Source organism: Arachis ipaensis, chromosome B3 (assembly GCF_059453495.1).
Source record: "Arachis ipaensis isolate K30076 ecotype BB chromosome B3, ASM5945349v1, whole genome shotgun sequence".
NCBI classification, from domain to species: Eukaryota; Viridiplantae; Streptophyta; class Magnoliopsida; order Fabales; family Fabaceae; genus Arachis; species Arachis ipaensis.
Window position 1 is genome coordinate 24018715 of NC_142438.1, and position 12762 is coordinate 24031476.

General features: G+C 35.8%; 1 pseudogene; it reads left to right on the plus strand.

Moving 5' to 3' along the window:
* The first annotated feature begins 10148 nt into the window (after positions 1–10148).
* LOC148570069 (uncharacterized) lies at positions 10149–11610 on the plus strand (annotated as a pseudogene).
* The last annotated feature ends 1152 nt before the right edge of the window (positions 11611–12762 follow it).

The window sequence follows — 12762 nt, forward strand, 5'->3', positions numbered from 1 at the left end:
TTTTAGCATATAATAGTTTGGTTTAATTGAAAATAAAAGGAGTAAACTAGAAACTTTAGTAAATTAAAACAATTCACACACCTTGTATATATAGCATTACATGTTAGTTAGTTAACAACATTTCTTCAAGGAGGGAACACTAAGATTTTAAGGGCCACCCTAAGATTTACACTAAGAATAATGGGAACTCTTGATTTCTACTTGCATGACATGTATAACTGATATATGATTTTTGAGCTGGAGAACACACAGCCTGTGAGTTTTGAGCTTAATTGTATGGTTACATTCAAATCATAAATTTTATTCCTGTGTGTTTTGCCCTTCTTTTTCATTCTGGTGTTCTTTATTTTGTTTTAATCTATATGTCCAATATAGAATATAGATACATACCGAGAGATGATTGAGGCCATCATTTGAATTTTTCCTCACTTATCCCAATTTAGCCTACCTTTTACATCACCCTTGTTAGCCCCCTTGAGCTTTTTAATCCCCTCTTGTTCTATAACCACATTACTAGTCTTAAGAAGAAAAACAAAATAAAAATTCCAAGTTGAATCCTTGGTTAGCTTGAGATAGATATTGTGTACAAATTAAGTGTGGGAAATTTTATGGGAACATGGGATGATAGAAACAAAGTAGGGATTTAAAATGAATAAGTTATTTCAGAAATTTGGGAAGTATGCTCATGTGACATCAAAATAACTAAATTACCATGTGCATCAAATATATATATTCAGTATTTAAATAAGGGAGCACAAAAAATTCCCCAAATACAAAATAAAAAGAATCAATGCACATAGGACAAAATTTAAAAGTAAATTTGATACATGATCATGTAACACAAAAGTGGGAAGAAGTTTGGGTAGCTAGGTAAAGCACTTTAAATTATATAAAGTATGTATGTTAGGTGAGATCTTAGACTAATCAAGGATTCACTTTGTTAGCTCACTTAGCCTTATACATATACCCTTACCTTCACCTTGGCCCCATTACAACCTTGAAAAAGACCTCATGATTTTTGTATGTCTGTATTCCATAGTTGTTGATTGGTTATATGAAGAACAAAGTTTTAGAAAGCAAGGATAGAAAAAGAATAGAGTGATTAACCCAATAAACACTGAGTGACTAGAGAGTAAACACAAAATTCAGTGAGGATTCAATAGCTCATCACCATATATCTCTGCTTAATTGTTAATTGTCTTGCAAGTTTGTGAAATACTTTTACCCATCTCAATTGTAAAAGTACTTTAACATTATCTAAGGTTTGGCTATGCATATATGATTCCTTGAGGATATGAATTAATGTAACCACATGTAAGCTTTATATACAAGTGAATAATAACTAGAATTGCATGAATCATTTAGGTAGTTTGCATTTAGAATAGAATGCGTTGCATGAGATTTCGCCATTCTAACTTTACCCTTTCTCTTGGATTTAGCATGAGGACATGCTATTGTTTAAGTGTGGAGAGGTTGATAAACCCATATTTTATGATGTATTTTGTGCTCAATTTAAGTGATTTATTCAATCCTTCACCCACTTATTCATGTGAATTGCATGGTTTTACTTTCTCTTCCTTATTATGTGAAATATGTGAAAAACATGTTTCCTATGCTTTAAAAATATTAATTTTAATCACCTTTATTACCATTCGATGCCGTGATTTGTGTGTTAAGTATTCTCAGATCTCCCAAGGTAGGAATGGCTTAGAGGACAGAAAGAAAATATACAAAAATGGAAGGAAAGCACAAAAATGGAGTTTTGAAGAAAAGGGCAGCGACGCGAACGCATGGACGACGCGGCCGCGTGCCTAGCGCAAAAAGGCAGCGACGCGAACGCGTGACTGACGCGGACGCGTGCCTTGAGCAGAACGCAAATGGCGCGTATGCGTGACCGAAGCAAACGCGTGGCAAGAAAAACTCCCAGATGATGCGACCGCTTGACCCACGCGGACGCGTGACAGACGCCACGTGCAGAAACTGCAGAAAATGCCCCCAGCGATTTCTGAAACCCTTTTGGCCCAGATCCAAGTCCAGAAAACACAGATTAGAGGTTATAAAGTGGGAAAATGTATCCATTCATGAAGATGTCTTCCATTATTCACTTTTCATAATTTAGATGTAGTTTTTAGAGAGAGAGGTTCTCTCCTCTCTCTTAGGATTTAGGATTTTAGGATTTCTATTAGTTTAGTTCAATTCATCTTCAGTCACAGGTTCAATATTCCTTTTACTTTATATTTCTCTTCTACTTTCAGATACTTTAATGCTTTTATTTATTAATTACTTATGTTGCCAAATTGGCTTATGAACCATTCATGTTAGGATTTTCTTTATTTAATATAAATTGAGGTATTTCAGATTTATGATTCTTATTTAGTTTTTTTATATTCTTGGTTTTAATTGATTAATCGGAGACTCTTGAGTTATCAAACTCATCGTGATTGATAATTGTTATTTTTTCTAATTGAATTGAATTCTGATAACTCTAGTCCTTTCTTAGGAGTTGGCTAGGACTTGAGGATCAAACTAATTAGTCCACTTGACTTTCCTTTGCTTTAGTAAAGGTTAACTAAGTGGGATTAAAACTCAATTCTCATCACCATCGATAAGGATAACTAGGATAGGACTTCCAAATTTTCATACCTTGCCAAGAGTTTTATTAGTTATTAATTTATTAATTCCTGCAATTTATTTCCCTTGTTCAAACCTTTTAAAACCCAAAAACACTGTTTTCCATAACTAATAATAAGAACACCTCCCTGCAGTTCCTTGAGAAGACGACCCGAGGTTTAAATACTCAGTTATCAATTTTATTGGGTTTGCTTAAGTGACAAACAAAACTTTTGTAAGGAAGGAATTCTTGTCGGTCTAGAAGCTATACTTACAACGGGAATTTATTTTTAGAAAATTCTAGATCGCACGAGAGTTTCGCTCTTTCATGACCCTAAGCATTTTGTTTTCCAGTATTACCACCGGATACATAAATGCCACAGACACATAACTGGGTGAACCTTTTCAAATTGTGACTCAGCTTTGCTAGAGTCCCCAGTTAGAGGTGCCCAAAGCTCTTAAGCATACTCTTTTTGCTTTGGACCACGACTTTAACCGCTCAGTCTCAAGCTTTTCACTTGACACCTTCACGCCACAAGCACATGGTTAGGGACAACTTGATTTAGCCACTTAGGCCAGGATTTTATTCCTTTGGGCCCTCCTATCCATTAATGCTAAAGCCTTGGATCCTTTTTACCCTTGCCTTTTAGCTTAAAGGGTTATTGGCTTTTTCTGCTTGCTTTTTCTTTTTCTTTCTTTTTTTCTTTATTTTTCGCATATATATATATATATATATATATATATATATATATATATATATTTATTTATTTATATATTCGCAAGCTTTTGCTTTTCACTGCTTTTTCTTGCTTCAAGAATCAATTTTATAATTTTTTAGATTATAAATAACATTTCTCTTTTTTCATTATTCTTTCAAGAGCCAACAATTTTAACATTCATAAACTTCACTATAAAAAATATGCACTGTTCAAGCATTCATTCAGAAAACAAAAAGTATTGCCACCACATCAAAATAATTAAACTATTTTCAAGATAGAATTCGAAACTCATGTATTTCTTTTTCTTTTTCAGAAAAAATTTTTCATTTAAGAAAGGTGAAGGATTCATAGGACATTCATAGCTTTAAGACATAGACACTAGACACTAATGATCATGTAATAAAGACACAAACATAGACAAAACATAAAGCATAGAAACCGAAAAATAGAAAAATAAGAACAAGAAAATTAAAGAACGGGTCCACCTTAGTGACGGCGGCTAGTTCTTCCTCTTGAAGATCCTATAGAGTGCTTTAGCTCCTCAATATCTCTTCCTTGCCTTTGTTGCTCCTCTTTCATGACTCTTTGGTCCTCTCTGATTTCATGGAGGATAATGGAGTGCTTTTGTTGAGGTCCATGAGTGGGCTCTCTTGTTTGATCTATCCTCTTTCTAGTGATGGGTTTGTCCTCTTCAATGAGGATGTCTTCCTCTATGACAATTTCAGCTAAATTGCATAGGTTACAGAGGAGATGAGGGAAGGCTAACCTTGCCAAAGTGGAGGGCTTGTCTGCCACCTTGTATAGTTCTAGAGGTATGATCTCATGAACTTCTACTTCCTCTCCAATCATGATACTATGGATCATGATAGCCCGGTCCACAGTAACTTCAGACCGGTTGCTAGTAGGAATGATAGAGCGTTGAATGAACTCCAACCATCCTCTAGCCACAGGCTTGAGGTCAAGCCTTCTCAGTTGAACTGGCTTGCCTTTGGAGTCTCTCTTCCATTGAGCTCCTTCCACACAGATGTTCATGAGGACTTGGTCCAACCTTTGATCAAAGTTGACCCTTCTAGTGAAAGGATGAGGATCTCCTTGCATCATTGGCAAATTGAATGCCAACCTCACGGTGCCCGGACTGAAATCCAAGTATTTCCCCCGAACCATTGTGAGCCAATTCTTTAGGTTCGGGTTCATACTTTGATCATGGTTCTTAGTGATCCATGCATTAGCATAGAACTCTTGAACCATTAAGATTCCGACTTGTTGGATGGGGTTGGTGAGAGCTTCCCAACCTCTTCTCCGAACCTCACTTCGGATCTTTGAATATTCACTCTTTTTGAGCATGAAGGAGACTTCGGAGATCACCTTTTTCTTGGCCACAACTTCATAGAAATAGTCTTGATGGACTTTTGAGATGAATCTCTGTATCTCCCATGACTCGGAGGTGAAAGCAATTTCCTTCCCTTTCCTCTTTTTAGAGGTTTCTCCGGCCTTAGGTGCCATTAATGGTTATGGAAAAACAAAAAACATAGCTTTTTTCCACACCAAACTTAAAAAGTTTGCTCGTCCTCGAGCAAAAGAAGAAAGAAAGGAGTAGAAGAAGAAGAAATGAAGAAGATAGAGGGGAGTGTTGGTTTCGGCCAAGGGGGTTTAAGTGTGTATGATGTGTGAAATTGAAGGTGGTAAGGAGGGGTATTTATAGGGTAAGAGAGAGGGGGAATTCGTGTAAGAGGGGGTTAGGTTTAGGAGGGAAATGTTTTGAATTTGAATGGTGAGGTAGGTGGGGTTTTATGATGGATGGATGTGAGTGGTGAAGAGGGTAGGATTTGATAGGTGAATGGTATTTGGGGAAGAGTGTTATGGAGAGGTGTGAAGAGGAGAGAGAGTGAGTTGGGGTAGGTGGGGATCCTGTAGGGTCCACAGATCCTGAGGTGTCAAGGAATTCTACTCCCTGCACCATTTTGGCGTTTAAACGCCCTATGTGTGCCATTTCTGGCGTTTAACGCCATCTCTGCTACCTTTTCTGGCATTAAACGCCAGGCTCATGCCCCTTTCTGGCGTTTAACGCCAACCAGACACCCTTTTCTGGCGTTAAACACCAGCCTGTCTGCCAATTCTGGCGTTTAACGCCAGCCAGACACCAGACACCCTTTTCTAGCGTTTAACGCCAGTCTGGCTGCCAATTCTGGTGTTTAACGCCCAGAATGCTGCCAGACTGGGCGTTAAACACCTATTCTGCTATCCTTACTAGCGTTTAAACGCCAGTAAGCCTGTCCTCCAGGGTGTGCTATTTTTGATGCTATTTTTTATTCTGCTTTAGTTCTGCAGCTATTTTTATGACTTCACATGATCATCAACCTAAAGAAAACATAACATGACAATGGAAAACAAATAAATATAATTAAATAACATTGGGTTGCCTCCCAATAAGCGCTTATTTAATGTCAATAGCTTTACAATGAGCTCTTAGAGAGCTTCACAGAGACTCAGAGCTTAACGGTGGCCTCCCAATACCAAACTTAGAAGTTGAGTGTGGGGGATCTGTTTGACTCTGTATTGAGAGAAGTTTTTCATGCTTCCTCTCCATGGTTACAGAAGAAGATCCTTGAGCCTTAAACACAAGGTAGTCCTCATTCAATTGAAGGACTAACTCTCATCTGTCCACATCAATCACAGCTCTTGCTGTGGCTAGGAAGGGTCTTCCAAGGATAATGGATTCATCTTCATCCTTCCTAGTGTCTAGGATTATGAAATCAGCAGGGATGTATAGGCCTTCAACCTTCACTAAGACATCCTCTACAAGTACATAAGCCTGTTTCATTGATTTGTCTGCCATCTCTAATGAGATTCTTGCAGCTTGTACCTCAAAGATCCATAGTTTCTCCATTACAGAGAGTGACATGAAGTTTATTCCTGACCCCAGGTCACACAGAGCCTTCTTAAAGGTCATGGTGCCTATGGTACAGGGTATTAAGAACTTTTCGGGATCCAGTTTCTTCTGAGGTAAATTCAGTTGAACCAAGGCATTCAGTTTATTTATGAGCAATGGAGGTTCATCCTCCCAAGTCTCATTACCAAATAACTTGGCATTCAGCTTCATGATTGCTCCTAGATACTGAGCTACTTGCTCTTCAATAATATCTTCATCTTCTTCAGAGGAAGAATACTCATCAGAGCTCATGAATGGCAACAATAAGTTCAGTGGAATCTCTATGGTCTCTGTATGAGCCTCAGATTCTTTTGGTTCCTCAAGAGGGAACTCCTTAGTGGTCAGTGGACGTCCATTGAGGTCTTCCTCACTGGAAATCACTGCCTCTTCCTCCTCTATAGGTTCGGCCACTTTGGCTATGGTTATGGCCTTGCACTCTCTTTTGAGATTCTCTTCTGTATTGCTTGTACTACAACAAATATGGCCTTTAGCAACGCCAAATTTTGCAACGCCTTAAAACCGTTCTCTTATAGTTTTAGACAACGGTTTTTTGTAGTGTTACTGTTGAATTCAATTTTTCATTATTTTATAGCAACAAATTAAAACCGTTCTCTTTGACTATTTTAAAGAACGATTTTATAACCGTTACAATGATTTATTTTTAGCCAACAGTTTTTTTCGTTGTTTAAAGTATTGTACAAAAGAAACGCATTAAAACCGTTACCGAAATGCTACACTTTAAAACCGTTCCATTAGATGGTCTCAGACAACGGTTTTTACAGTTTTGCTGTTGAAGTTCATTTTTTCATTACGCTATAGTAACAAAATAAAACCGTTCTCTTTGACTATTTTAAAGAACGATTTTACAACCATTACAACAGTTGTTTATGAAACAACCATTATCTAATATTATTTAAATAATTATACAAATTAAATAATACCAATAAAAGTAATTTTAGTTAATTATATAAATTTAAAGCATTTTCTCTATAAATACTGAATTTATAAAATACTCAAAACCTATTGTTATAAATAAATAACACATTATTTTTAAAAAAATAAAATTAAAATAAATTTATAATAAATATTATATATTATTATTATAAATATATAAAAAATATTATATTTTGAAAACATAAAGTTAAAATAAATTTATAATAAATATTATTTATTTTTATTATAAATATATAACAAATATTAATATAAAAAATAAAATTAAAACAATTTTAAAATAAATAAATAAATATATTAAAACAATTTGTCACTAAGAAGGCCTTCAGTAGAATCAGAGACGCGCGCTTTCATTCTTTTCTTCGAAACCACAAAGAACAGCGCTCTTCCTCCCTCCACCGTACCATCAACCCTAACCCACGCCTTCAGATTCCGAGATCGAACCGCAGCTCACCAGGAACCCGAAATCGCACCATCATCGCAAGTCAGCAGGAGCAGGAAGCCCTAAATTGCAACTCACCATCGTCGCACATCATCGTCGCTGCGTCTTTCCCAAATCGTCGCGACCTCCTCCATCCCGGCGTCGCTGAGTCTCTCCTCTCTGCGGTTTCAGTGCTTCTCCGTTCTCCCTGGCGTCCTTGCGTCTTCTGCTTCGTTGCGTCTCCGCTGTTCTGCTTCGCTGCTTCTGCTTTACTGGGTTGTGCTTCACCGCTTCTGCTTTGTTGCTGCTGCTTCACTGCATCGGCGGTTACGGGTTGTCATATGTGGTAAGTGTTTTTCTTATCTGATTTACTGTTGCTTAGTTAGGGCTTGATTGGCTGTTGGGACTTGGGTATTTTTGTTAGATTTAAGAAGAAGAAAGGAAATTGGTAATGTTTGTGAACTATGAACTACATAATTTGGACTGCATAATGTTCTGGTATATCCCATTTATTAAAGTTGTAGCTATTCCTTGTGCATAGTTTAGTTAAAACTCAACAAGCTAGCACTGTGTAAGCACTTATTTTACATTAGCTTTTAAAAATTCATATGCAGGTGTGGGGATAACGCTCATTTAAAAAAAGGTACACAAATAGCAGACCTATTTTTTTATCGCACTTGATGATTTTCATAATAATTCAAATAAGTTAATAAGCTAATTCAATGAAACTAGCAATCTCCCATTCTCTTTGGAATATTCTAAATTTGTCTTATACACATGTATGATATAATAATAATAATTCATTAATAATTTATAAGTGAAGAATATAGTATGAAAATAAAGTCCTTTTCTTTGTTGGGGAAATGTAAACAAAGATTGAACAATGGGGCATAAGTTTCTGGAAACAATGGGTTCTTATAAGAGGAATTATAAATATAAATGTGAAGGAAGCGAAGAAGAAAATACAATGGGTGATGAATGTGTTGCTTTGCATAATTGAGCAATAAAACAGGATTTGCAACATAGCAATGTATAAAGCTAAATATGCTATTGCTGAGTCGTTTTCCTCTATTGAGTCTTTACTTAGAATTGTCTTCTCTTGATTTGGTAATTATCTTTTTGCCCGCTTTTGTAAAATATTTTATTTCTTCCTTTAACTTACTCATCACTTTTTAGTTCTTCCTCTTGTCTCAAAAATCAGTAGAGGAATCTATTAAACAAACTGCCTAAATTCACATACATTTTATGAGATAAATTTTAAAGCTTTTACCACATGTGTTAATCAATTAATTCAGTCAATAGCAAATTTTTAATATAAGAGGATATTTTTTCAGAACACAACTAGATTACTAGTCCCACATTTAAAGCAGTTTGGCCTTTGGTACAAGTCCACTATTGTTGTGTTAGGAGCTTAGCTATAGTTTTTGTTTTAATTTTTTAACCCAATTTTGGCTAGTTGGGTACTGTTTGGTTTATCAGTTATATATCACTTTTGAAAATATTTCTAAAAACTGGTTTTAAAAGTGAATTTTTTGTTAAAAAATCTGGTTATGAATTACTTATATTTTTATTCTTTGTTGCTGTTTTAGTTTATCTCTTTAAAACCAGAAAAAGGGAATCAAATAGCGGGTCTTTCTGTAGCTGCGACTACCTTAGACATTGAGCTACACTACAGGTAAATCATTTAATATATTATCTTTTTAAATTTGTTTAAACATTTAATTGTTAAGAATATTTACTGATTAATTGATTGCTTAAGCTTCTTTGCATAGTTTGTTAGATACAAATTGTTAGTCTCATGATTGGTTGAAATGTTCTCTTTCGAACATGTGTGGTTGACTTCTAGAAATTTTTTAGAAGCAATAAGCTCTTGATTAGAAAAAATCACATATAGTTAGTCTAAAACATATGTCCGTGTTCTTTTATTTTAGTTGACAAAGTAATGGACAAAGGGTGGACTAGTTTACCAAGACATACTGAGGGTTACCAACATGGTGTTAATTCATTTTTGGATTTTGTCTTTTCTAAAGGTAGACCACAAGGACAAGAAATTCTTTGTCCTTGTTCTATATGTAATAACTTTAGTTGGGGGCGAAGGGATGAAGTTTATGATCATTTAATAAGTAAGGGATTTCAAAAAGGTTACACTATGTGGGTTCATCATGGCGAAAGGATAAGTCACATAGATAGTGAATCCGATGAGAGTGAAGTCCATGAAGGATTTGTCGACGACATTCATGGGCTGTTAAATGAGACGTTTCGGCATGTGCTTGAAGGAGATAAAGATGGTGATAGGCCAAACGAAGATGCAAAAAAGTTTTATAACTTGCTTGAAGAAGGAAAACAAGAGTTATATCCTGGCTGTAAAAAATTTTTGACATTATCATTCGTTATCCGATTGTATTTGTTGAAGACTCTTAATGGTTGGAGCAACGCATCCTTTACTGATCTACTTGAATTACTGAAAAAAGCGATTCCTCATTTGAATATTCCTGATTCTTTCAATAAAATCAAGGCCATGGTAAAAGATTTAGGACTTGGTTATAATAAAATTCATGCTTGTCCCAACGATTGTGTTCTGTTCTGGGATACATATGAAGATGATGAATTTTGTCCAATTTGTGGAGCTTCCAGGTACATAGAAAATGTTGAGGTAGATATAGAAGTTGATAAGTTGAAGAAAAAACCTGTGCCTGCGAAGGTTTTGAGGCATTTTCCCTTGATTCCAAGGCTTAAGAAGCTGTTCCTGTGTTCCAAAATAGCTGAATCATTAAGGTGGCACGATGAACATCGTTCAAAGGATGGAAAGTTAAGACACCCAGCTGATGGCCAATCATGGAAAGACTTTGACAGGCTTCATCCCGATTTTGCTAAAGAATCTCGTAACATAAGATTAGGGCTAGCTAGCGATGAATTTAATCCATTTAGAACCATGAGCATCTCCCATAGTACATGGCCGGTAGTTTTGGTCGCATACAATCTTCCTCCATGGTGTTGCATGAAACCAGAGTATGTCATGATGTCCTTGCTCATCCCTGGACCATGTTCGCCTGGAAAAATCATTGATGTGTATCTTCAGCCATTAATTGAAGAGTTGAAGGTTTTATAGGAAGTTGGAGTGGAAACATATGATGCTTCAAAGAATCAAACTTTTCAACTACATGCAGCACTTTTATGGACCAAAAGTGACTTTCCAGCTTATGCTATGTTATCCGGTTGGAGCACAAAGGGAAAGTTAGCAAAAAAATGTATACCTCCTCTTGTTATTTAAAACATAGCCGAAAGATGTGCTACATGGATCACCGTAAATTTTTGGCTATGGATCATCCATATAGGATGGACAAAAGATCTTTCAATGGCGATGTTGAATTGAGGTCTTCACCAGCTTTATTAGATGGGGAACAAATTTTTGAAGATTTGAAAGATTTTGACAATGTATTTGGAAAGAAGCAAAAAAATAAAATTGATGGTCCATGGAAGAAAAGGTCCATTTTCTTTGAGTTTCCATATTGGAAGCAAAATACATTGCGCCATTGTCTTGATGTTATGCACATCGAGAAAAACATATGTGATAACATAATTGGAACTTTATTAGACATTCCAGAAAAGTCCAAAGATCATGCAAATGCTCGTTACGATCTCAAAGATATGGGGATAAGAAAAAAACTTCAACCAAAGGAGATATATGGTGGCAAGAAAGCAAAAATTGCCAAGGCCTGTTTTAACCTTACTAATCAAGAAAAAACTATTTTTTGTGATATTTTGAAGTCAGTAAAATTGTCATTTGGTAGTGCCTCAAATATTTCTCGGTGTGTTCATGTTTCTGAGAAAAAGATATCAGGCTACAAAAGTCATGATGCTCATTTTATGTTGCATTATTTGTTGCAAGTAGCTATAAAATGCACAATGCAGAATCAAGTAGCTGGCCCTTTAATTTATCTAGGTTCATTCTTTCGTTCCTTGTGCCAAAAAGTAGTTAAAAATGATACAATAGATCATTTGTAAGTAGATATTAGAGAGATTTTGTGCCAATTGGAAAGAATATTTCCTCCTAGTTTCTTTGATATAATGGTCCATTTTCCTATTCATCTGGTAAACGAGTTGAGGTTGGGTGGCCCAGTTCAATTTAGGTGGATGTATCCCATCGAGAGATATCTATGTAGGTTAAAGTCCTACGTTCGCAATAAGAGCCACCCCGAAGGTTCAATTGCTGAAGGATATTTAGCCGAGGAATGCTTGACATTTTGCTCAAGGTATTTAAGTCCTGATGTGGATACAAGGCTGAGTAGGAGGACACAAAATTATGATAATTACAGTGAAGCTGACGTATGTCATGATAGCTATTTTGCATGCTTGGGGCGACCAATTGGTGGAAAGAGGAAAGGGCAACCTTTTTCTCTAGATACCAACTAAAAAATACAAGCTCATCGGTACATCTTATTCAATTGTGATAAAGTTAAAGACTACATTAGGTATTTTTCTTATATATTTTTCAATTATCAATTCTCTATTAGCAAATTTAACTTACTCGCTTTTTACTTACTTTAGAGAGTATGAGGAACATGTCAACAATCAAACTAAAGGTAGAAAATGGAAGAAGGCAAAAACTCTAAGCCATGATTTTAGTGAATGGTTCAAAGAGCGTGCTTCTCATTAAGATGTTCCGAAACAACTTAAAGATTTGTCTAGAGGCCCAAACACAGTTGCAAAATTATTTTCTAGTTATGTAATCAATGGCTACAAATTTCAAACTAGAGAACATGATGCAAGCCACACAACTCAAAACAGTGGTGTAACTTTGGTGTGCGAAACACCAAGCTTTGCTAGTGCCAAGGACAACAACCCAATGACAAAAGCCGTAACATATTTTGGTGCAATAAATGACATAATTGAGTTAGACTATTATGCATGTTTCAAATTTGTTCTCTTTAATTGTGATTGGTTTGAAGTTGAGGAAGAGAATTTTGGTCTAACTTCAGTTCACTTTAATAAAAGATGTTCTCGGAATGATCCTTTTGTATTAGCTTCACAAGTCCACCAATGCTTTTATATTCAAGACCCTTTTAGCAAAGACAAGTATTATGTCATGGACACAGTGCCAAGGGATTTATTCAATATGTATGATGGGTATA